We start from the raw sequence: 25,904 nt of genomic DNA, 5'->3' as shown, positions 1-25,904 counted from the left end.
GCAAAGATGATGAAATCATTTAAAAAAATTCGAGAGACTAGTCAGTAAACTCTATAAACATGTGAGCTTAATGTCTGGTACAGAGAAAATCCTTTGAAAAGTCTCAAGAGAGGTGTTTGGAAAACACCTAGAGAGCTCAGCTTGATTAAGAATAGCAGGATGGATAGAAGCAGGGGTTATCATGCTTAAGTAACATGCTGAAGAGCACCGAACCATACCTCTCAACCTCCAAATCTGCTCGTGTGTGATGCAGGCCACTGAATTGTGAGACTAATGGCCTAAATGTGTAGCAACAGTTCTGCTGAGAGTTGAACCACAATTGTCAGATTATAATGGTTAAGTGTGAACCCTGTTTTTAAGAGTGTTTTCTCACGTGTGAAACCACTCAGGCAGTTTTTCAGCCTTTAACTGGGCTCATCTCTTTCCATTCAATCAACCTGTTACAGTTAGTAAGACAGGCTTGTTCGATTTACACAGGCGGTAAACATCCCTAAACTAGGTGGTATGCTACTGATTTAGGCACAACATGCTACAGAACGTGGGCCACAAACAGCCACCTTATGCAGATGTATCTGAGAGATGGTTCAGTGTACACAGGCTGACAAACCCATCCGTGCCCTACCCCAGTTAATCTGACCAGCCCATCCACAGTACATCCTACAGTTGAATCCAGACTCCAAGCACAATGCCAACTGCCGCTGTTCCCACAATGCTTACATGGACGGGGACCTTGCTTCTTTGCTGCACCTGTGCAGTTCTCTACGTGTCAGGGGTCCTTGGACATTTGAGCAGCTTCGAGGCTCTTGTTCTCTTTCTCACTTCCAATCTGCAAACCCAAGAGCTGCCCAGGACTTTACAGCAGATACATTAGGAATGTGTAGAAAGTGAGACCATAGCATTTCTGGAGGAGAAACAGGAATGAGCAAAGCCCATGCTCATTTCTTGATGCTTTCCCATCCTCTCTGAGGAAAATGGTATCAGCTCCACTCAACTTTCCTCCTTTGAATTTTTCCTCTGAAACCTTTTGCCAGTTCCTGGGCAATGCACCCTCCTCAGACTCTACCTGCAGTTTGGGAGGGAGAATCAAGTACCCTGAACCCAGGCTGGTAGCTTCTCACCCATGAAAAACTCCTCAGGTTGCTGTGCAGGTGGCCAAACCCACTCCAATGCAGAATGTATGCAAATTGTGACCTATTTGAGAAGTCTCCACGCTGATAAGAAAACTGGCTAGGAGCAGGAGGTAGATGGTAACTGCAGAAGAATGACAAGGTTTTACTGTACGATCTCAGATACCAAGTTTGAGTTACCTGCAGCTCATCATTACATGTGGCCATAGAAAAAAATTGGAATAGGTTAAGAAAGTGGAGACACTACTGGGGCTGTCTCCCCATGGTCTATATATGGTATATAATGACAATGGAAGTGCATATTGAAAGCAAGGCACCTAAATTTATAGATTTGAGAGTAGGAGACCCAACAAAGAGGAAAGAGTACAAGAATCAGAAATAATTTGATCTAGTTAGTGGCCAACAGGTTACAAATCCAACTTAGGGGAGAAAATAAACAAGGAAGTAGCAAACAAAACTAAGAATATGGGCTATTTGAGACTCATAATCAGCATACCGATCAGAAGATTTTTAATTACTTTTATCAGTCTAGCGTTCCCTCATGATAGATGAACATGAGATCTTAAGGGTTGCTAACAATAGCCTACAAATCATGATAAAAGGCTGTTACTGTGGCTGCATTTGTTACAATTCTAGACTGGGTCTATGTCCTTTACTGGATACTGTCACACAAAATGGATGCTATTAATTTGACAAAGGTGCAATGTAAGGAAACAAAGGCAGTATCAGGTCAGGGTAAACGCCAAAAAATATTTTTGATCCTCCTTTAACTCTAAAAAAGAAGACTTCATGCCAAACAATGATAAAAAGGCAAAATTTAAGCATGGGATCAAGTTAAAATAAATATTCTTTAACCCCTCCCCAAATTGGCAAATTGGTATAAAAATGATAATTAGGTTTCCTTCTAGGGAAAGAGAAAACAGGATTAAGCCAGGTGTATTAAAAATGGGCTAGATTTTACTTCTTCCTGACCAAAAATTCATTATGCTTCCACAAGTGCAATATAAGAATGGCTCGTGTAGCAGCAAGAGTTTGGATAGAGAAGTCATAGGTGGAGTTCAGGCTGTCTACAATAGAACATTTATTTGTTTCAACTATCCTGTGAAGAGTTAAAGCAGCAAATCTTCCCCAAGTGTAGCTATAGTTTAATTGATATGAGTCCTTATATTACCACAGCCTAATTTGGGAAGCAGAATAAGCTACAGATATATAAGGCACTTTTATACCAGTACAACTACATTCACCAAAAGAGCTAAACTGCTAAAACTGGCAAGTACAGGCCACACTAGAAGTGAGGAGAAACTTTTTTTTATTGACAGCTTTGGGCCACTGCAATTTCTTTACTCGTGTCACAAATAGACAACTAGTCCAAATTAAGTCAACAGAGTTATTTCTGTACCAAGATAGTGCTCTGATATCAACACCCAGTAAAAAAAAATCTCTTTATTCTTTTCTGGGTTTGAAGAAATGTCAGACTTAGGGGGGGAAAAAAATCCCAGATGACTCATCATGTCAAGTTGCATAAGTGATGTCCTGTTACATAACATAATGGGACTGACTCGATCCAACATGAGATGACAGAACCTAACCTGTCAACTGTGAAATCAGAAAGACCAGTTCTCTCAAAACTGCAGCTGCATAAAACATTACTTTGGGAGGGAAGAAGAGACTGCTTTGTAATACAAAGAAAAGGGGTGTGTATATAAATACTTTATTGATACCTTAGCTATGAAAATAGTCATTCTAATGCTAGAACATCAAGAGTCTTAAAGACGTATCTTGATAGGAAGGAATTCACTTATTAGTTGGCACACTTTTTCTTTTACCCATTTCCTTAAGCATACCAGAAGGCAGAGTAGCTATGAATAAGACTAATGACAATGGCCTCCACTTTCATTAGAGACTTTAAAGCCTGATATGAGCTCATTTACACTTACTTTATACAGTTGCTATCTCTAGTAATTTACAGAGTTATATAAGTGTAAATGTGATCAGAATAAGGACTCTAAGTCAAATTTAGTTAAAAACAAAAACCACAAAAACCCATGCCCTGTATGCCTATGTTAATATGCAGAATCCTCCATGATTAGAGACATGAAATTGGTATCAAGAAGTAGAAATACTTGTTTAATGTGAAAACATTGTGATTTTGATTTGTGGGTGCATCTGGGCCTCTGAATGCTGTAAGAGTGGTCTTTAATATGGCATAGGCTTCGGAGACAAAATGTGGAGGTTCACCAAAATATGTCTATTGAATCACTGCATTCTATTCAGCTTCTAGGTGCCTGTACTTCAGGGCGAAAACACTTAAATGACAGTCAAACTATATCGTAGACACACAAGAAACAATCTATTCAGACTGTGGGCATCTATATTTAAGAAAAAACAATGCGAGGAAAGAATGAAAAATAAATGTGGAAAAATGCATAAAAAGAGACAAGTTAAACATCAGCTCCAATTACATAAGAAGAAATAATAAAAGTGAGGAAACTAGGTCCAAAATTAAGTTTTAAGTAGTGACTAATTGGGGGACATACCATTTTTCATGTCACTCTTGGATATACCATCCCAAGAAGCTGCAGTGTGTAGAATTACATTATTGTGTTATTGTGAATGTACTGATTTTGTGCAATTTTTTAGAAGTCATATCTGGAAAGTACTTTCCAGGGTTAACGTCTTAAAAAAAAGAAGAAACAATATTATTTCAACTTAATGCAGGATTATGATTTTATCAACCTGCTGCCTAGATCCTATATGAACTGTAGCTCAATGATTTTTTTATGTACAGTAGTATTAAGTCTACAGAAACTAGCTTTTCATACTTGTGCTCTATTCAAATGGTAAAAATCTAACTGCTACCCTCATTATGTCAAAAATAATCTTTGATCCAATTCCCACAGGCTTCTATTGATGTTGAAACATTTGACATTAACATACTTCTTTGTGTATGTCACAATATTTTCTTAAATCTCCTTTAGCATTTAATAAAGAAGCTAATTTTAACTGCTTATTGGGGCAGAGTATACGCTGTACAACTCTAATGAATAGGCCTGGGTGAGCTGCTCAGTAAACATTCAAGTCTGAACCAACTTGAACTTGGTACAGTTTTAGATTTGGCAAAAGTATGATGAAACATCAACCCAGAAGACTCAGCACTCTGGGATCTGTCCTCAGAGTGTTGTTGACTTGAGACAGCAAACTGCTTCTGGCATTTTTTCCTTATGGTCTGGCTCTTCTTGGCTTGCTGCAGCTACATGTGACCAAAACTTGCCTGTTGTCCGTGAAATGGAAATGATCAACATAATACAGGCTCTCTATAGCTGATCTTGCTGTAATCATTCTTTTCTTTATACTTTTCATGAGATAATGCCATCAAATTCTATAAAATAAAGGAAGTGCATTAAAAATTATTTTGTAAAAACTATTGCTGTAGTAGTAAAATAAAGAAAGCACTAGAGGAAAAACAGCATGCTCCCACTTCTCTACTCGCATCCAACTATAGTAGCAGAATAAATATGAAAAAATAGGTGGAGCCATAGTTTCAGTGACAGAGTAACTTTTTCACAACAGCCCAAGTGATTTGGGCACTTAGGACCAGATATACCAGCGAACACAATGGAAGCTAGGAGCCTGTCACTTGGCAGTCCTAACCAGCTGTCCTGAAGTGCCATACAAACACAGCTGTGCTGTTGCCAATATAGCAGACAGCAAAATGAAGCAGACTGGCATACGTGACAGTGCCACTGGCAGGCATGTTAAGTTTACCCTACAAACATGGCCTTAGGCACTTTCAAGAATATTAACTGTAGGCTGTTAAAGTTCCATACTTCACATAATGGTTTTAAGAAAGCCTTCAGGTACTCATTGCTGAATGGTGAAGGAAGGAGTTCTGAAAGGATGCTCCCCTTCTGTTTCTGGCAATGTGTCCAAAGGCTGCTAAGCATGAATATCCAACAATGATGTGACTAAGCATACAAAGCTGCATTTCATATGTTCTGCCTATGGAATTGAGCCATTGATAGAGGAGACACATAATAATACAGTGGCTTACTTACATACTTATGAGAAGTTAGTAACAAATCCTAGTAGCAAATCCTAGTCTGGGTAAGAGACTACATTTAGTGGCAGCTAACTCAGCAATTCCTTTAACTTATGTGCTAGAGACTTTTTCTGCTACTGGCATTCTCTGTTTTGATCTCTGATGATATCAATGATCTCATACCATATGGTAGCCACACTTCATTAGAATAATGAATTTTAGCAAGTGTTTCCATTCTCTAATAAATAATCTCCAATCCAAAAGCATTTGATGGATAGAATCAACATAAGCACATTCAGTTATTGCCACACTAATCCTCAATCATATCTAGCAATTTTTAGTAATCCCAATATACCCTCATATCAAGACAGGAGCTTGTCAGCTACTGTCTAATAACACACTAAAGTGGGTACCTTATCCTGAATGCACTGTCTCTGCTGCTAATGAAATGTCTTCTCTCAACAGACACATGCAACTCCCTTGAGAACTAATATAAATTAAACATTCACCTAACAACAGAATATTCCTCTATATCTTTCAAGTCATACTTTATTTATGTGGTGTCTTATGAAATACCATCTATGAACTAGAATTGTATCAAAACTGGTTCAACCTAAGTGACCCAAAGCTGTGCTCTGCTCATGAGAGAGAGAGAGGGAGAGAGTAGAAGAGGGTAATGTTAAAATATTTTTCTGATTATTTTCTCAATTTCATACACCTCTGCACTTCCTAGTTCAATCAAAAGTGACAGTTTTCTTTACATTTCCAGCCTGAAAGAAACAGGGGGCACCAGGCAGCTCTCAAATAATCATATTCTCATTAAATAGCTAACCAATTCTGTAGGTTCAAGAGTGTCATCTAATGATCTGAATTTTTAGTTAAGTAAGCAAATAGAACCTCTGAACTTATAATTTGTCAGGTATTTTAAAAAATATATTACTTCATCAATAAAATATGAAATGTAAAAATCATTATTTTGACCATATGTGCAATATAGAACATGACTAGATTAATGCTGTGCATCAGATTTCACAAAGACTATGAATCTGGATTATTATTAATAGAAGCACCATGTTGCTACCATATATGCCCATTAGTGCTCTTTGCACCCTGCCTGCACTACATAAAGGTTCAGTCTTAGAGAAAGGACCCCAGATAATTCTTTAAGCCTTGGGATATTCATAGTTCAGAGAGATGCACACGGTATTGTTTACTTTCATTCAAACAACAATACACTTACTAAACTCATGTAACTTAATTAACTGACAAACAAAACACTTTCCATTTGTTCAGCAGAATTTACATGCCCAGTGGAAGAACAACCACTTGTTTAGGCTACTTGATTAAACAATATTTATCCCGCAGTTGTAGTCAACATATTTAATCAAAGCAGCAGAGATGTTAATTTCAACCAACTGAAGTCACTCTTCTTACCCAACTAGATTACTTATGCCCAAAGGCTGAAGACTTGAAAAATATACTAAATTTGCATTCCTGAATTATGAATGTTACAGTGTGACATGTAAAGATATCATTATAATACATTAGAAATTTGTAATTTTCCTGAAAACTGTAATTTCTACTACCTAATAAAAGCACTGTGGAGGTACAGTTCCAGGTATCTTCCACCTTTCTGATCTCATCTCCTGCAGGGCATCTCCCCAGCTTTGTGTCTGTAGTATATGTGTATGTAATGATGGCATCTCATTCCTTTACTTATGTGCCCAACCCATCCTGAAATTCTTCCAGAAACCACCTGTCACCTTATCAATTCACTCTTTCCTTTATGTCATTACTATTTGTATCACCAAGACCCTTGTTTTCCCTGCAGTAACTTTACTATGACTTTTTAATCAGTTAGTTTGCCTGCTTTTTGGGGGTGGGAGGCAGGGATGAGGGCATGGAGTACATAAAAATATAAGGATTGTGGATTTGGTTTCACTTTGGGGAACAGCACTACAGAACATTTAAAGTTAGTGAATTTTTGAGGGGGAGTATCACTGCTCACTTAATTTAGAGAGTGAATAAGTAAAATATCAAATAGCCTTGGTTTTAAAAGTTCTTGGAATACAAAAATTGGAGTGGTGTTGTAGACATGGTGGTTCAGTTTTTTTAGTGATAACTTTTATTGGACCAATTGTCTAAAAAGGCTGGTCTAACAGCTCTGCCAACGACAGGTTGTTCCAACAAAGCTAAAAGCAAGCCAACATCTGCTTTGAGGTGGTTCTGATTTGATCCAAAGCAAAACTTGGGACAAAAGAAGACTGGTATAACCCTTTACACACACAACTTGTTTCTGGAATGAATGGCAATTAAATGAAACACAACTGTCCAAGGAAAAGGTGTTAGCACATTTGGAACAATGAGTTTGTTTGTCTGTAAGACCCCAGGACAAAAGGCTTTCTTCCAGGAGAAATTTTTAGCCTAAATGATATTACCTGAAAAACTATTTTGTTTCTCTTGAAGTACATAGTAGTTGATCTGTGCATAGAAGTATTGCTATGGGGCTCATCCTTTCTCCAACTCCCATGCACACCTGTCCAGACAATGAAAAGAAAATGAGACCTACTAGTCAGAACATTATTTCAAAACATTTTTTCCTCCATCCATTTTTCTTATCTCAATTAATTCTCAATTCTCATCTAACAAACACCAAACCCTCAGAGGCCCTAATATGGGACAACACAGCATGATGGTATTGTGATGATAGATGGATTATTTATAAGGGCATGAAACAGATTGGAAAAACTAAACACAAGGCTGAAAAAAAAATATCTAAAGTGCAAAAATGTTTAAATGACATGGGAGTAAATCTTTAAGCATGAACAATTTTCTTTCCAGTCTGCACTGCATCATTCCTTCAACTCACATTTTTTATATTCTAAAATAATTTATTTAAAAGAAAAGATATTCGTTAACGTGGTTTGGGTGGGAAAGCAACAAATACAGAATTAAAATGTATGACGATTCTAGCAATAATGGATTTTAATAACACCACAATAAAAGTACACTGAGAATATGATTAAAAGAACTGATATGCTGCTAAGGAAATATTAGCTACTCTATTGCTACCAACATAAAAATAAACGTATATTTCTCTGGATCTCATTGACATGACTTCTGATTCATATTTTTAAGTGCTGGATCTAACCAGTGGTCACTCTTACTAACTTCTATGAGCAACATATCAGATTCATTCTTCATTGGGACATATAATGAATGAACGGTAATGAACTCTGGAAGCCTGAGTAAACTTGTTAACTCCATTTGATTCTCTGCATTGTAGCTGTAGCTTTTTATTTATTTTTTTAAAATACTGCTTCATTTCTTTCATTTTTGCTATCCAGGGTCTTGAGCTGCTTGTTTTACTTCTCTCCCACCTAAGGAGAAATACTAAAGTTCACAATCAAAACAATACCAAGTTTTAGCCTTCAAGACAATAATTTTCTGAGATTAATTTGAGTTTCATTTTATTGTTGCACATTTATCCTTTACGATGTAAATTTCTTACATCAGAATATTTATTATCAAGCAACACCCTGCTGTTAAAAATCTTTTTCTTTTTCTAAGCCTAGAGCAATTTTCTGTATACATATGTGCACAAAGGAAATGGACATTTTCTGCACAATGCAGAAGCTATGGATTTTATTTTTAACCCTTGCTATACAGCACAGTCTGGGGGCCCTCCATACAAATAGCATACAAATCTAGCATACAAATCTAATCAACAGCTAGCATACAAATCTAATCAAAATACATTTGAAGGAAAAGGTACCTTTCTTCATTATTAATATTTCTATTTGGATCTTTGGAAGGTTTATAATAAGGTTGTTCCCTTAAAAAGGAAGTTCATTTCTTCCAAATACATGTGATAGAAGCACAACTGGTTACCAAGAGGACAATATCTAATCATTACCAGTGGCCCACATATGAATATTTTCCTATACCAGTTTCTTGAGATGTTGCATGGGGCATGAACAATATATGGTTTGAAAAAAGTCAAGGTAAGTTTTGAAAGCACCACGTAAGTAAAATATTTAGGTTTAAGTGGCTTTGAGAAAACAGTGGAGAATGATCGCTTAGTCTTGCATGTGATATATATATTAAGGGTCATTATTACTGTTGTTACTGTAATCAATACAATTCTGGACTGATATTATATCAATGATTCTCAACCAGGGTGTCACAACACCCTGGGGTGCCTCGAGATCCTTTCAAGGATGTTGAGGGGTGCCATACAATGTTAGCACTGTTAGGTATGCAAACACAGTTGACATGGTAAATCCAGGGATTTCAGATAAGAATCCATACTGTTAAAAACATTCAGACTTGTTGTGGTCTTTCTGAGTTCTTTGTAACAGAGAAATTGCCCTATTCTTTTTTTTTGTAATAAAAATATGAGTGACAACTAAGTGCTGGTATTTTCCAAGTATAAAAGGTTGAGAATCACTGTATTAGGTAGTCATTTTCAAGTTTAGAGATTATTTCTTAATCAGTATTCTCATAAATATCTGTTCCAAAATGCAGTAAAGCAGAGAACTATATTCTATTCTTTGACTAAAGAAAATTCCAGAAAATAGGTACAACAGTAAGGTAGGAGGGCTGCCAAAATCTAGAAGTAGGGCAGACTGGAACCAGATGAAGGCTTGAGAGTTGGGCAGGCCAGCATCAAATGACGTTTAAGACTTCCAAGTGTAAGGTGCTCCATCTGGGGGCAAATAATTCTCCTCATACATACAGGCTTGGAGGTGACAGCCTGACCTGCACCACGGCTGAAAGGGACCTAGGGGTAATGACTGACCACCGCATGAACATGAGCCATTAGTGCGATGTGGTGGCCAGCAGGGCAAACAACATGCTGGCATGCATCAACCAATGCATCTTGTGTAAAACTAAGGCAGTGATAGTCCTGCTGTACTCAGCACTGGTGAGACCGCAGTTGGAGTACTGGGTCTAGTTCTGGGAACTGCACTTCAATAAGGATGTGGAAAAACTTGAGAGGGTCCAGAGAAGAGCCACCCATATGATCAGGGACTTGCACGGCAAGCCATATGAGAAAAGGCTGAGGGACATGGGCTGCTTTAGCCTAAAGAAGAGAAGGTTGAGAGGGGACTTGATAGTGGCTATCAGAGAAGTGCATCAGGAGCTCAGTGAACAACTGTTCACTAAGGCACCCCTGGGGAAGACCAGGAGCAATGGATACAAACTCCTGGAAGGCTGCTTCAGGCTTAATACCAGGAAAAACTCCTTCACAGTCAGGGTGTCCAGACTGTGGAATAAGCTCCCTCCAGAGGTGGTACAGTCACCTACCCAGGAGGTTTTCAAGAGAAGACGACAATCACTTAGCTGGGGTCACCTAACCCGAGTTGTCTTCCTGCCTAGAGCGTGGGGGGGGGGGGGAAGGGCGGCTTGACCTGATGATCTGCAAGGTCCCTTCCAGCCCCTAATAATCTATGAGTCTAGAGGTGCTCCCTCTAAAGGATCTCTTCCAGGAGGCCATCAGCGCTAGTTAAAGTTGTTTTTTTTTTAAATAAAGAAGTGATCTGAGACCACTAAATTAATTTCACTAAGGCTGGTATTTCCCAACCCTGGATTTCATAACCCGAAAGCAAAAGGAATGGTATCCTGCCACTAATTCCTTTTATCCATCTAGAGCCTTAGCAGCAAGCAGTCACAATCAGTTGTTTAAATTAGTGACAGAAAATAAAACACTGAAGTGAATCCTGGAGAAAATACAAGTGCCAAATGACAGCTACTGATTTAAGGAATAAGATTAAGTAATGCCACAAAGTGTCCAAAATGTGGTAATAGTAGAAATGTACTACTTGCATAATAATTGGACGAAGTGAAAATAATCATAGAATACGTCTTTGTAGTTTGTTATAGTAGTATGGCTGATGCTATGATGCTTTGAAGTAGCTTAGCTCAAGCAAAAGTGGCCACAAGCAAAAGGCCAACCCAATCTTTTCTCAGGTTACTATGTTCTCACTGTAGCAACAGCAATGTGACCGATGCCAGGATTCTCAGTTCTTTGTACTGCATTATTCTGAGTTCTCTTTCAAAATTTGGGCAGTGAATTTTGTGAAACTTTTCAATCCTTTCTGGCCATGTACAAGAAAGAGCTGTTAGCTTTGGAAATTATTGGCACATATCACTTTTGTTTCTTTCCTGTGTCTGCATTCATCTGGAAAGCCAGGGTTTCTACTCTGCATGATGACCTTTATGAAATCTGACCTTTCTGTAGTTGTTCTTTCAAAAGCAGAAGCCACTAACACAGCATGCAATACAGTGAGAGGTTTTTCAGCAGCTTTCAACATGCTTTAATTAGATAACAGACCCATACTCTTGCTGTACAGAGATGCTTGTTGCAGTTTCATAAGAATTCCATTTTCTTAGGGTTTCATATTTTTTTTTAAGTAGGACCCCAAACATACTACATAGTAACTCAGACCTAGCATAACCACCAGTAGACCCAGAATTTGTGTATGAAAAAAGGACCTCATGGAAATGTATGTTGAGTTTGAGCAAAGCCACACAGATGTGATCAGTACAAAAGTGGGTCATTTTTGCTATCTGGAAACCCAGAATGTTACAGGTCACTAATGAAGCAATTTAGTACTGGAAGGTCTATGGTTGATGCTGTGGCAACAAAAGTATGCAAGACAGCAATTCATGTGATTTGTTCTCAGGTGGTGACAATTGCTAGTGCCCATGGTATTATAGGAGGCTTTCAGTGTACGACTCCAGCACAGTTTGAAAAGTCCACTAACGCCGCATGTGCTAACTTTTTGCATTCTAAACATAAAAATGTGTTTTAAGCTTGTACTCCTGCTTTTAACATTCCACAATTCTAAAGTGGAAACAATGGGCATATTTAACACGAAACTAATGAACTACATTTTTTTTTATTTTAAAGAAATTTTTCGTGTTCCAAACCAAATCAAGTCCAAATCCGTCAGTCAGTCCAGAACCATAAGAGGCCCTACAACTGGCAAACATCCTCCACCTCGGGCTTCAAATATTTCCAAAGTCTTTTGGCAGACATCCTTTGTGCAGGCCCAAGCCCAAAGGCTTGGGGTTCAGATACCCCCAGGTTTCGCCTGCTCTTAGCCACATGGCCACAGGAGCAAGCTAGGGAGGAGCCTCCCATTTGCATAAAGTGGGCTTTAAGCCCCAACACCTCGGTGGATTCTGAACCATGCCAGAAGAACAGTTATCGCTGGGAATGCTTAAGAAAACTGCCTTCATGGACCCAGATGCATGATGTTGCCCCTGCCAGGTACACTTGATCTTAGCCAAAAGGCCGAGAAGTGATGAAACTAATAAACTACAAGCCCAACAAATGCATACCTTTTGATCCCAATGTAACAGTGCAACAATGGATATCACTGTCATCCCTGGGATTCTTGGCTTTCTACTACTGGAGAGGTAAGTATTGTAATCCAACAGCGTGCACCATGCATCAGGAACTGGAAATACTTAAGAAGTTGAGATAGTGAACAATGGCAGTGTTTGTCCTGTTGAACACTGTACACCTTGAACCAGAAATGGCTTCACCCATTATAGCAGCTGATAATAGTTCACATTTACCTATACACAAAATGTAGAAGCAGCTGTTGGTGGAATTGCATCATATTGCAAAAATGATCAAAGACAGCACTTCAGTTGCAGGGAAACTGGGAACATGGAACCATAGATACAAACTTGCCATGTGGCAGCTGTTGAAAGAATTCAGTTTTACACTAGTCAGTACCTAAAAAGTCTTGTTTCTGGTCCACAAAGAACCACAGGTGAACCCTGATAGCTGATAAAAGAGTTGAACTCTGTACCTTTTCAAAAACTTGGCAATAAGAGTATTTTCAAAGTATGAAACTCAAACTAGTGAAGAGTACTTAGGAAGATTTGGACTTACACAAGGTGTACCATGCTACATTAAATGAATGGGAACTTTATACGACCAGCTTTCCTTGCCTCATTTTCCCACCTATACCTGGGATTGAGGTAGGAAGCTAAACCACAAAAGAACAACAGTTTAGTTTCAGGGTAAGAGGCTACATGATGGTGATGATAGGGAAGGTGGGGGTCGGAGGGGAAAGAGTCTTTTTCCTGTCTGACAGACTACATGTAATACTAGGTTTGAGGATGTCTTTTGAGTACTCTGCCTATTTTTATACAAAGTGAAGAACTTCCAGGCACCAGGTGGGGACACCATGAGGCACAAATACCCCAGAGGGGACTCAAAGCACTGAGTCCTTACTACATTACTAGCTCTAGCTTCAACACATCCCATGGAGGACCAGCTAAAGAAAATCCCCAGTTATCTTGAGCTAAGGATTTCTATGTCTGAATGGGATTTCTATAAGGGGTAACATTCAAATTATACCTTGAGTTAACAAAGTCCACATCTATAGTTAGCAATCATTTGATACTGTTTGAAGTAATATTAAAAATACTGTCCTATGAATATTACATTCAGTGCTTCCCCTCATTCTGATCTACTTTATATAAAAAAAATCTATGGTTCTCTATCAGAGAAAAAAAATGTAATACTGTTAAGAAATAAAGTAAGCACCCTTAACAGTGACAGTGTAGTCTTTTTGCACTACCTCCACTTAAAAGAGACAAGTACAATTTTCACCATTTCCTGTTGTAATCACTCTGACAAATACATTGGTTCTTTATACAGCATTATTTTCCTCTTAACCCTCATCTGAAAACAAAGCTCAATGAAGCAATCTTCTGGCCATAACCTTTTATTTCAATAACAGCATTGGTTTTCATGCTTTCAAAAATGTAAATTTAAAGCTTATTCTGTTCCTAAAATAGTAATTTATTTCTCCTCAGTGTCTTTGTGGTGTCACAATAAAGGCATAAACACCTGCAAGCCTGTGACCTTTTAAGATGTTACTCACCTGGGCATAGGAAGTGGTTAGGGAGGTTGCTGTAGTTATAATCAGAGCTGTTCCAGAATATTTGCTACTTAGGGACACAGTGACAGCTGTTGACCTTGACTTTACTGAGACATAAGTTTGAAAATGACTGAGAGATGGACCACTAAGTATGTAGGCTGCATAAAGATTGACAACTTGTATTCAGTCCCATATTAGTGACAGGTTGGTGAGGGATAATGATAATATTTCTAAGGACAGGGACATTTGATATATTTAGTTTACACTTTGTTTTCACATTAGAAAAGTAAAGTGTTTTCATCCTTGGTTTCACTCAATTCTATTTGCTTTAATGTAATTGTCTGTTCAGATCCACTGATGTTGAAAATTGCATTTGTCCTTATCAGTGGAGGTTGTATAAAAAAAAAATGAAAAATTTGAAGGAGATGTAGTTTTAATCCAAATAAGCTACATTTATTACCTTTAAACTGATGCAATGACCCTATAAATCCCCAGGAAAAGGCAATAAGGTTTTATTTTTAGATGTATTGAAGTGTTTGTTTCTCAAAGAACATCTTATATAGGACCCACAGAAGTTTAGGAAGTTTGTTTGTTTAAAGAACTACTTTTCTCTTATAAGGTGGAAGGGTGCCCCTAACTGCATTGTGTAACTTCAACCATGGGCTACTTTCTTTTTACCCGAGTATCTTAGGAAAAATACAAGCAGCATTCCCCCTCCTAATTCTATTTTGTAGTTTATTTTCTTATAAATGTATTTAATATAATATGTTCCTATTTTGCTTGTTGAAATATATTGCCAAAACACTCCAGTTACAGAACTAGCTTTAAAAAAAATGGTGTGATTTGGGTTAAAACTGAGATAAAACAAACAAGCAAACTATATTTTGGGGGCTTTTTATGTTCCATTTCTGTTTGTAATCTTAAGCATTCACAGAATGCTTCCTTTGAAATAAGAAATACTTAAAATTTTCATAAAAACTGAAATGGTGCTGTAATTAGAGGAGCAAAAATGTTAAGGAAAAACACTAGTACTCTCAAATTTTTCACTATTTTGGTTTGAAAGTTGAACTACATTGGGAGGTATTTTTTTTAAACAGACTTCTTTGAACTCAATTCATTTTTGTTAATCCTTTGTAATAAGTGAGATGATACTACTACTAGTTTTTTTTTATTTTGTAGAAATGTATTTCTCCATCTGGGTATAGATAAACCCTTTTCTTGCAGACTGCCATTTTTCAGTGAGGCTATCTCTGTGGTAAAATTATTCATGAAGCAGTTCACAAGACTGTACTGGTAAGGAGCTGTGACTCTAGTCTATACCAGCCTCTGCTGTACCTTTTTACTCCTTTTCCCTTCAATTCCTGTTCTAATACATGGTAATAATTACCACATAAGATGGTTTTGATCAGGGTGGTATTAACAATGTTTATCGTGGGCTCTAACCACTAGCAACAGGATCAAGATGACTTTAATTACTATATTCCCTGCATCTATGGAGAGACAAGCAGTTTGAATCCAACTATAGCCATCAGGCCTCTGAGCAAGTTAGGGCAGCTGGATCCATTTTAAGAAGAAACCTGGTAATGGAGCAGATTTTGTTTTGCAGTTGGGGAAGAGGTTGTGTGATGGAGCAGAAACTCTGCCAGTCTTTCAAAGGGTGAAGTATGTACTTCATTCCTGCTTGACATGGTGGATAAAGCTTGAATCTTCTACAACCCTGTCTTCACTCCTATGCGTTTCATTTAGGAATGGAACCTCCTGTAGCATGTTGTGAGCAGGGGCTCCTACGTTAATAATAAAGAGGAAAAATTTTGACTCCAAGTTTCCCGCCCATGTTTTTCTTGCCTGCCATGACTTGATGAGAGTTAATTCAAAGAAATGTGAGGGTAACTCTGTGTTCTAATCATAGTAGAAATTGATATTCTCACTTTTATTCTCTTAATGCCTCTGTATCTGGAGGTCTGCTCACTTTCCAACAATCAGCCTAAGCCTGGCTTTTGGGAACATGACCTCTAATAGCTCTTGGTCCTTAATGGAAACCTATAAAAAAAACCTCACAAAAAAACAAGTACAAATTGGCCTCTTCGTTGGGCATGAAATCAGCTCTGTTGCTCTCTCTGACCATGGCTCTCAATTCCCCTTCGGGGGGTCTGCTGCTCATTCATAACTTATTTTTATTTGTCCTACTTCTAGTTAGTAATTAACAAGATTTATCCTTCTCCCCAAGTGTGGTGAATGCTCCTGATGTCAGCCAGTGACATCATCCTTCCGGGAGTCTCATCGCCAGCTAGGTGAGTTTCTCTTTTTAAGTTTCTCTAAGTAACGGGGACCTGAGGTTCCCTGTTACACATATAACATTTGGTTCCCTTGTTAGGGGGGGAGGAGTGCTCAATCTTTTTCATGTTCTCTTCCCCTCCACATAACAATAGAAAGGATAGCTACAACCAAATACAATGTCAGCCAGACTGCCTCTGATGGCAATACACCTTAAATATTGATGAGTGGAATAAATAAGATGCTCCTAGTTCAAAAACCCAGTGAAAGACTCACCAAAAGGGAAGAACAAAAGGGAAAAAGAGAATTCTCAATAAAGTAAGCAAAATCAACTACTAAACAAGGAATGCATTTGCTATATTTCCTACTACTCTGACCAGCCAGCCAAGCGTGTACATTTGAGTCATCACAATGGGATGCTACTAGCCTTTCTAGTACAGCATACTCTTCCCAGGGGCTTACCAATCTTTGTTTCCACTGTTTCATGGAATGGAAAAATGGTTTGTCTTTAAAATGCAAGGAACAGGGAGAGAATTTCCTACCAGGGCTCTCCTAACCATGGTTTCTATTCTGTAACAAAGCACAATCAAAGATCTGGGATGCTCTTCAATACTCATGTCATCTTAACAAAATGTCAGTGACCAATTGTGATGTACAGAAGTCTCAAACAAGCTCACAGCACAAATGGAGGTCAACTAGATAACATGGCAATAAAACTGCATTAAGAACAGAAACATGCTGGGTAGCACATGGAACAGATTGGCAGTTTGGGAGGCTCACAGGATTGCAATTGCCTCTAATTCTGCCTATGAGTCAAACTAACAATGCTGCATCCTTGAAAGAGGAATTCTGCTCTTTCTTCCCTCTCCAGAGAGGTGTGTGTTACTTCTGTAACTTGTGCTGTCAACAGTTCTACTTTATCTTTAATAACATTTTAGATACAGTACTATGAACTCCTTGCTTCCTATATGGAAACTACTGTGATAACCCTACTGAGCCAAATCCTACAGGGCTTTCAACAAGTGATCACCACTCCCGTCACTTCTTTATAGTTCAGTTCATCTTGTGGAAATTAATGTCATTACATATTTTTCCAAGTCACACTGAGTCCTGCTCATAAAAAATAATTAATTCCAAAGGCTTAATCAGTTTCCCTAATAAGGTAGTTCAAGTGGAAAAATAAATTGCTTGAAAGTAAGCAAAAGAAATTTGTACCTACTTGGTTTGCAGGTTTGTCTAGGCTTGTTTTGCAAAGTAATGTGTAGCAGAACAGTTGTGCCATATTCCCATGTTACCTCTAGAGAATGTCCTTTTTTCTCCTTCAGATAAGTTTCCATTGCAAAGTAAGTGCATGAGGTCTTAACATATCAGGTGACAACTAGCTTTATAAGCTCTCCTCTAGTTAGAGGATCTTAAGCCTAGTTACCTCTTTAATAAATCATTTCAAAAGTTTATGAAATTTAAAGCAAGAACCTCTTCCTGGTGTCCTCTATCACCACTTAAAAACTGATAACTTATTTTTTTCCTTGAAATGTTCACAAATATATGATATGGATATCTATGGAATCTATGGCTTGAAATGACTCTCAACTTTGAGTGACTAATTACTTAAATTTAATTTGACTAGAACAGTTTGGTTTCATTATCTTAAACTGAGACATACATCAAAGCCTGTGCAGGGGAAGGTCTTGAATTTAAAACTCATTTCTCCAATTGAAGACTTGCTCCATAGTAATCTAAGGCACAGCAGGTATTCTTTTTATATCTAGATGACTTGAATTACCCTGGGAAAAGGTAATGAAGGCTCCCTCACGTGAACTGGAGATTCAGAGTTTAGCTGATTCAGAACAAGCACTCTTCATTATCATCCCTTCTATTCTGGCACTTTCCACCCTGGTGTGTCAGTGGCATTTTCAACCCCTGCAAGCACTCACCTAAGCAAAAAACAAATGCACAGCCTACTCTTTGGAAACCATTCAGTTCCCTTTTGCTCAACATCTTTCATCCAAAAATTGTCACAAAAAGCTTCACTGTCTATTAAAAAAATCCAGCATTTCATAGAGAGTGCAAGTGCATCAGATAATGGGGAGAGAGACCAGAACAGCAGCTAGATAAGAATGAGTCAAGCTGTGGATAAAAGCTAAAAGACAGTCAAGTGGAAAAGAGAGAAGCTAAACAATTCACACACTGAGGCCATGAGGGACAATGAAATGAATAATGAACACTGCAGTAGGAAAATCTACTTACTTTTGAAAATGTTCTTTCTCAAGTTTTGTATTTTATTAGCTATTATGCAAGCTGATTTGTTTGTACATAAACAGTTTTAAGATAAGGTCTGTATGCCAGATTCTGATCCCTTTTCTCACACTGCTGAGCACCTTACACCACACTTATGTCCACTGAACCAAACAGGACTGCTCAAGGAGTAAGGTGCTGCTTGCATGAATAAGTGGACTAGACTCTCCCTATTTTAGTTGAGAAGAAAAATCAAGAGATTTGATAGCTCCTATTACCAGATCTTCACTTCTATAGTGTCTGATACTATTGACCCAGATCATGAATGAGTTGTCTGGGTGCTATCCTAATATTTCATAATAAGTGCTGGGCTGCTCCATTTATCTTTTCCATTTTATTGAATGAATCAAAAATATACCAAATCTAATACAAAAAACCAGCTATTAAGATAAAAAACAACCCTGTATCTCCATTAAAATTCCTTGTAAGAAAAAAGAAAAACCCTAATCATTCCCCTTAACAACATCAAATAATACACCAAACGAGAGGGATTTTACTCTTTATTTGCCAAGGGTGAAAGAGCAATGCTATAAATTCTTTCAAGTGTAGCTATCACTGATCTTGCTACATGTGTACACTTCTAGCCATGCCACATCTAAAGACAAGAACTTGATAGCAACTTAAAAAACCCCTATATATAAATTCTACCTCATTACAGAAGACACTCTGTTACTGAAAATAAAGGATTTCTTTCTTGTGCTTTCTTTCTTTATTCAAAATGTACTTCCTGCCCACCTCCCTTTTTATTTTGTTTGATGTGTGTGTGTGTGAATGTGCGCACACACAGGCGTGCATGTGCACAGGTACATGCATACAATATCATAATATATTATTTAATCATTAGGCTTATTAGCCATATGTCAATGGTTGTGGGTCTTCTCAGAACTCAAAAATCAAAAACTGAGGGCAAAATCCATAAAGCAGGGGGAGGAGGGGTGGATTGCAATACATCACTTTTAGTTACACTGCCACCTACTGTTATCCTTAGGCCAGAATTACATGCCCCAAGTCCTTCCACAATAGGACCCAAGTCTGGAGATTATTGAAGCCAATCAAATGAACTAGCCTGGGAAATGCAGAGGGACCTAAATCTGTCCTCTTGAAGATAGGTAGGCACTCAAGACTCTCAGTCATGAAGCTTCTTTAATAACCAGCCAACCAATGATTGGTTGACTCTCTCACCCAAATATTTATGCAAACAGCTTCAGCAGGAGTGATTGAGACATACTCTCAAATTTCCAAGTCTGGTAGGGAGGGCACTCTCCTAGAATACAGGAAATCTGCGTCTAACTCCTTACTCCAACTGAGGGAAGTTAAGTATTTGAACATGAATAATTCCATTGCTATCAAACACAATTACTCATATGCTTATTGACAGTGTTGAGACTTAATGCACTCATTGTGAGAGATAAGCAACTATTTGGCTGCAAGTCTGGAGTACATCAGTATGCTAATGAAGCTGAGCATGCCAGGCATGCTCAGAATCTTCTATGATGAGGTTACTTTTTCTGCTTTTTTTTGCCAGCTTCACTCCAGGCCTGCATCCATACCATCTCAATCACAGTCCACAACAAAAAATTGTGGAACCTTGGTGTCATTTCCAGAAGTCATAATTTAGCATCATTCACCTTAACAGCTGAGTAACAAAGCAGAGCCCTATAAAGCCAATTCCACTTTCTTTACCCGGTAACAAAATTACATTAACATACCATTTTCTTTAGTCAATAAAACAGTCTTTTCCTATAGATCTGATTATTCATCACAAGTGTCTTCTCTTCAGGTACTGTTAGTCATTGCTATACATTTAGCAATCAAACTGAAGCATCAAGTACTAGTAATAGTGAATACAAAGAACTTAGTGCTATACTTTTGCCTCCCATCTGTGAAGTTGTCACAGATATAGCTTTGTTGCTACTATATCTCTCATCAGCAACATTTAGTTCACAGAATGATGCTGGAATCAACAGGATTTCCTAAACAACTGAAATAATTGACTTTTTTGGGGGTCAAATATTATATCAAGATGCAAAACGCTGTTACACATACAGGCACGCCTCACTTAATATTGTCCTGGTTAACATTGTTTCATTATTACATCGCTCATTTATTAGAGAACACACTTGTTTAAAGTTGCACAATGTTTGCTTATAATGTTGTTTGACCATTGCCCACTAGTAGGTAACCAATGTGATGTAATTGGATTCGCTTAACATTGTTTAGCTTGAAGTTGCATTGTTCAAGAACGTAACTATGATGTTAAGTGAGGAGTAGCTATACTAGTCTATAATATTACTCTCAGGACAACTTTTCCACTTAGCACGCTGGACACATAATTACCAAACTATATGCAATTCCCTATATGAGCTATATCATGCAAGTGACTTCATTAAGCTGGCTTGTTCATAGCTTTGCCAAACTACATTTAAATTCCTGTGCAGAAGAAGGGCCTGTGCAGGGGGTAATGGAGCCAGAATGGCTAGGTGCTGGGCACCTGAATCTGCAGGAGTGAGTAGGTGTTACGATGGGAGTTGGGGTTTTAGGAGAATGGGAGAGAGTGGCTGGATCCTAGTCCCATGGAGGAGCTGGGTGCAGCTGGCTGTGCAGGAACAGGACTGAGGCACTCATCTATAGGGGGCAACACCGCTGCTCTGGCTGCCCTGGGAATCAGTAGGAGCCCCAGAGAGATAGGAGGAACCACGGTGGCCCCAAGCGGCTGATAGTGTAACTGCAGCTTGGGCTTGAAACTCACCAAAGCTGCTGGGTGAAGCGACACTTGGCAGCCCTACCAGGACTTGCTCCAGAGGTTCAGATTCAGCTTTCTGCTACACTGAGCTTCCCCTCTCAGCTCCTGAATTGCTAGGTTTCTGTGTGTACCAGCATGCAATCAAATGCCTAATTTGCACATGCAACTAAGGCAATTAAGCATGCAAATAGCCACTTAAATGCATAATTGGCCATTTCCATATGCAGTTATTTGATTGGCGTGCATATTGGTGATAATTGGACAAGCAAATTAGACATATAAATGGATATCAACTTTATAGGGTGCACAAGATAAATTTCCTCAGTGAATTCTTAGCAGGCTCAAGACTCAAGGATTTCTTCTAGGTACAGAAACAAAGGAGGAAGTATGCCACCCCAACCAGCAAATGGGAGACATGAGCTACTGCAGCCTCAGTGAGGGATAAAAGCCCTATATGATGCTACTTCTCTCTTCTTTCCAACCTGCAGCAACAGAACACAAATTATTGCTGTTGTTGCCAGAATTATTTTAACTTTTTACATTGAGATATCATGAAAATAACCCCCTTCTACCATCAGGGCCAGCCTGTCCTATCCTGCGAAACCTGTGGCTGCAGGGGGTGCTTTTAGCTAAGGGGTCCCCTGCGTCCGGCTGCTCACCATCCCCCCTGCCTTTGATGCTGCTGCCGGCTTCACATCTGGCCACTCGCCACCCCCACTGCTGCTACTGTCAGCTACTTCAGCTGCTCAACACCCCCACTCTCCTGCTGCTGATGATGCTGGCTTCTTCACATCACAGGGCCCCAAAACTAGGGTCCCAAAAACCCCTTGCAAGACCCCTTGTGGGCCAGCCCTGTCTACCATGAAGAAGAATCTGAAAAAGAAACTGACACCCCCCAGAAAAAGGGAATATAGAGAGCAGGCCTTGCTATGCTATTAGGAGATGAGTGGAAAAGCTGCTCTTCTGTAAGCAGGGGGAACGTGCCTGTGAGACCACGCACCTCCCTCCATTTTGTAGGACAGGATTTTAGGTTGCAGGGGTAGAACAGGCGCCAGCTGGCTGCCATTCACAGCACAGCTTTCAGCTCTTAGGTTCATTACTAACAAAACAGCTTCCTTTACCAGAGCGTCATAGTGACCTGTGACCTTTTTAGACCACTACATCTAGTGAATTCAAATTTCTAAAAGCCAGGAAACCAAGACTAAAAAATTCTAGAAACAAGGAAATTCAATAAGTTAAGGTATACAGCACCCCACACAACACAATGCTAACTCTGATACAGTTCATACATAACCTTTGGGAAAAGTCCTGCAAGGAGATTGCCATAATAGACAACAAGGAGAACTAAGATAATGATACTTTTATGTTGTGTTCTTGAATTGCAGCACTTGCCTGGATGCACTCTAGCAGTCATTCAGTCTGTGAAATGCAGCTGTATTGAATGTTAGAAACTATTTGGAGCAGATTGACAGAGCTGTTGAGGCTGAGTGATGTGAAGTACACTGTGATACCACAAATGGCCAAGATTTCTCCAGTCACACACTCTGGGGACTGTCAGCAGTCTAGTGACTGTTCTCTAGGGCATAGTGAGGGGCAAGTCAAATGCTTCCTGACTCTCTCAATTTTTTCACAAGCCACCAGATTTCAGTGAGACTGGGAGCCAGATTGAAAACGATGTGAAAAGTCCCAGCTCTCTATCACGGACTGCCTTTGATTAGCTGTCTCTCCTCTTTCCCGCCCTCCGAGAGCAGCAGCCACTCGCGGCTGCTTAGGAAGAAGGCAATACGCAGCCTGAGGCTCTTCTCACAGGAAGGACCAGAAGGAGTCCAGCAGCAGCTTACCTCCTTCTGCCCTCCTGTGAGCAAAGGGACAGATCCTCTTCCCGCAGTGGCTCAGTAGGGGTGAAGAGCCCATGATAATTCCTCCCTCAGAAAGGGCCAGCCTGGAAGAAAAGCACGAAGAGTCCTATTCCCCACATGATCTGCAGCATCGGTAAGAGAAGAGGGCTAGTATACACATTGCTCGCAGGAAACGAGAGTTAAAGAGCCTGAGGGAGGTAGTCTGTGCATTGCGTTTTTGTTTTCTAGTCTTCAGAAATGAACATGAGAACTCAGTGATAGTGATGGTCTTTTGTTGACAAATGTCATTTAATTTTTTAAACAGAAAAAGAGATTTCATATAATTTGGTAGCAAGTGGTTTCATGTGGGCTTGCAGGCATATCTGAGGATAAGAAAAGGAGGTACTTGTATGGAGCCATCTTTGTAGTTGACATTCCTTATGCTAGGAGCTCTGAAGCTCTGCAGCAGAGCTTCAAAGCTGCTAGGATGAGGAAGAGGCCTTTTATTCCTCCCCACTCTGACCAGTGCCAGAAGGCGGCCCAGTGGGGCTCTACTCTGTCCACTGTATGTTATTAGGATATATGTCATTTACCTGCCTCAGACAGCATGAGGCCTAGTCTGAATTGGGGTTTGATCTACTGTTCTTTCCCTCGATGCTGCCTAGGTATATGGAGAGTACACTTTTTCTCCCCCTGGGTCTCCAGAATAATCCACAGCTTCACCGTCAAAGTGAAGCAGGCATCCACATGGTGGCAAAAGGTAATCCTTACAATTTAGTCAAGACAGACAGAAAAATTGGGGCTGTTTTGGAAATCAGGCAGCCATTTTGGAAATGAGAGGAGGCAGCAATGGAAAGTGGCATAAAAAATAAGGTTCAAGTTACCTAGTTTGCTAGTTACTTTAATTTCTTTCTTCCAGGTTCACAAAACATAACAAACACTGAACGTAGCCTTCCCTTACTCTGATCCTTCCCCGTATATGTTTAAAACTTTTGATTTCAAAACGATCATTGCCTTCCTCTAAAACTTTTCAACTGCTGGTGTTTGTTGCACTGACAGCGAACTACGGTGGATGTTTTCTGAGCTGTCACATTCTCTATTTGCTTTCTGCTGTCCCACAAAAGAAAGGAAAACAATATTGGTATGTACCTTTTGTAGGCCCTGATCCAGCAACACTTATAAGAACGTGTTGGATTCCCAAGCATGTAGGTATGCCATTGAAGTAACTAAGATTTTTACTTAAGTGGTTTTCTAATATTGTGCTGGATTGAGTTTCAGTAAGTAACTTGGCTGGAAATGAATGATTCCAACTTCAGACAACTTGTCACTTGACACCATTCTGCCAAAAAATGTTATGCAATGCCTACAGCAAATTTTTCTAAGCCAAAAAATCCAGACTGGCTCTGTGGCTCTTTTAATCTTAGCTATCATGTACATAACACATTCATTACTATGACAAATATAACTAAGTAATTTGAGGATCACAATGCTGCAAAGCAACAAAGACACCATAGTGAGAAGAGATATGTTAAGATTATTCAGGGTCAAAATCAAATAAAAGGAAAAAAAACCATATTCAAACCATATTAAGGGTGACTGTAATATGGGTGTCATTTTGAACCAAAAATGGTCTGTCTCTAACGCCCTAATGGTTTTAGTGGTCTGTAAAAGTCTATAATTTAAAGCATTAAAGTGCTTGAGCATGTTATCGTTCAAAAACAAGCAAATTGTGCTAATAAGATTATTGTTATATTAAAAATGGTGCTAATTTGAGGCTTCTAAGAATACAAATGTACAGCTCATAAATGTTATGTTCTCATTAGTCACACACAGTAGAACATGACACAAAGTAGGTATTTTGTCTCTGTTAGAAACAAAACAGCTTGAGCGAACAAAAGATTGCACATCAATTCATCAGGGAAAAACTTGTCAGTTAAACAAAGTGGTTCCTATAAAAAAAACATTAGTGATAAAATGAAAAAAAAAAAAGAGATTGCTAGTGGAAAGGACACAAAAAGAAAACAAAACTCCTTAGAGGAAAAACAAATGATCCTCAGCTGTGGTATTATTTCACATGAAACTTAGAAATCCAAAATATAGCAGTACCTGCTATATAGATAACCCTGTTTTAACAGGCAGTATGTTCCCCAGTGCAGATCTAATCCAGGGAAGTTCTCTGTAGCCTGAAAGAAGAATTAATTTACACCGAGCTCTAAAAATAACAGCTACAACTGTCATGGCAATGAATAAGTACGAAACAACAGCTACAATTAAGTCAGTAGTAAATAAGACCACGCGCATCTGCTACAGAAAACTGTGAGCTTGGAGTAGCATGCCAGCATTCTCTTACCGGTGTCTGAAAATGGCTTATTGGTAGGGACCTACCAAATTCAAGATTTTTCAGTTTCTGCAAAAACTGCAAATTTAGTAGTTTTCCCATAAACAATCCCAGTCCCTGCAAAACAGTGCAGGGACCATAAAAAAGCACAAAATCAGCAGCAACTGAGAGAGAGAGAAAAAAAAAAAGAGAGCCGCAAAAACAAAAGGGCAGAAAGCCCTGGAGTCTTGAAGCACTGGGGGGAAGATTTTTGCAATGTGCCCGCCAATACTTCTGATTGGCTGAGGAGCCCTGGAAGTCCCACCCCTTCCTGGAGATTGACAGATGGCTACTTGTCAATC

General features: G+C 39.0%; 1 long non-coding RNA gene across 1 annotated transcript; it reads right to left on the bottom strand.

Annotated features, from left to right (window-relative positions):
- Positions 1-1,493: 1,493 nt before the first annotated feature.
- LOC106738211 (uncharacterized) lies at positions 1,494-25,879 on the bottom strand. The gene is made up of 3 exons (XR_001372856.3): positions 25,576-25,879; positions 7,605-7,702; positions 1,494-4,506 (listed from the first exon to the last, which is right to left on the bottom strand). It is a non-coding gene; the product is annotated as an uncharacterized LOC106738211 (long non-coding RNA).
- Between the last annotated feature and the right edge of the window lie 25 nt (positions 25,880-25,904).

The sequence above is a fragment of the Alligator mississippiensis genome, chromosome 10 (genome assembly GCF_030867095.1).
Source record: "Alligator mississippiensis isolate rAllMis1 chromosome 10, rAllMis1, whole genome shotgun sequence".
Lineage (NCBI taxonomy): Eukaryota > Metazoa > Chordata > Crocodylia > Alligatoridae > Alligator > Alligator mississippiensis.
Note: the sequence above shows the minus strand (reverse complement) of the source record. Positions and strands in the feature narration are given on the sequence as shown.